We start from the raw sequence: 1,619 nt of genomic DNA on the forward strand, positions 1-1,619 counted from the left end.
AAGACAGTGATATAACAGAAGTCAGCTGCAGTATAAAAGAGCAAAATATTACAGCAAAAAGTAGAGAAAAAGCTAATAATTGAAAACAATCACACACCCTTTGTACAAACATTGCATGAAAATTAGTTTGTGGTGAATCTTGGATTTCTTTTAAAGTACAAATATACATTCAACCATTGTAGTACATTCTATTTTTGATCCACAAAAGTAAACCCCACAAATTGTCTCTATTGTACAAAATAAGACAGATCCAAGTACAATCTTGTGAGAATGTTCTGGGAGGGAGTCCAGATCCGGTCAGACTCTGTTCATGCATGAAATAGTCAGCATCAGTCCTGGGTCTCCTCAGGGCTGTGTGCTGAGCCCTCTGCTCTTCACGTTGTACACACAACATACAAATCGACATAAACAGGATGTTCATACAATAACATGCAGTTTATCATTATTGTTTTTGATACAGAATATGCCAGAAAAAACTCCAAAGCTTCTCTGAAGGAAAAAAATGTGTCATTGTTGCACATCTCTAAGTATAAAAATGTGAAGATCCAAATGATCACATTTAACAAATGTAACAATTGTCAGCTTTATTGACATGAAACCCCTCCAGTCTTTCATTCCAGTTTTTAACCAAAATCAATTATATAGCGAACCTCAACATAGGATATGTATGGAAAATACTTCTACAGCTTTTCACCAGTGTGAATTTTCATGTGGTGAGTTAAATTATGCTTTCGACTAAAACTTTTTCCACAGGTCACACATGAAAAAGGCTTTTCACCCGTATGAGTTCTCATGTGAGCATCCAAAGCAGAATTGAAAGCGAAACATTTTTTACAAATGTCACATGAGGAAGTCTTGCATCTTTCTTGATTTTGGTTCTCAGCTTCAGCAGCTTCCTTGTAGATGACTTGGTTCCTGTTTGGTTCTGATTCAGTGTGGGATGTTTGTTCATCAACAGGAACCACCATGAAAGCATCAGTCTCCTGTTTTAACTCAACCTGTTCTTCACTCTGACTGCAGTAATCTTCTTTCTCTTCCACTTTTATCTGATGACCTTCTGTTCTTCCTGTTCTTGTTTCACCTGCAGAGGTTCTAACTCTTCCTGGTCCAGAGTGGATCTCCTCTCCTGGTTATAAATGTTACACTGCAGGAAATCTGGAGAAGAAAAMAGGAAAAGAGTAATTGTTAACTTTATTGAAGTAAATGGGAGAAATTATTCATTGTTTAAGACAGAAATGAACAGGAAAAAAAACAATTGAAAATTCAAGAGCGAAAGGTTCATTGCAAAAATTTWAATTTTAGTAAGATTGAATATCTTAAATTAAGGAGATTTATGCTTGTTTTCTTGCTGACAAGATAAATTTTCTCACCAAGAGGTTTTTATGTTAGAATATTTTCTTATTTTAAGTGTTTTGCTACTTAATTATCTTAGTAAGATATAAATGTTTGATACTAAGARAATATTACTTATGAGTAAATATATACTAGGAACTAGAATATCAATATTTACAAAGCAAACTTCAAGTATAGAACTTATTTTGTCCAAGTAAAATGTTCTTATTTCAAGCATAAAAAAGAGAAATCACTTAAAATCTCTTCTAGAGATTGGGGTTGGGGTA

Source organism: Poecilia reticulata, linkage group LG11 (genome assembly GCF_000633615.1).
Source record: "Poecilia reticulata strain Guanapo linkage group LG11, Guppy_female_1.0+MT, whole genome shotgun sequence".
In the NCBI taxonomy this organism is placed as follows: domain Eukaryota; kingdom Metazoa; phylum Chordata; class Actinopteri; order Cyprinodontiformes; family Poeciliidae; genus Poecilia; species Poecilia reticulata.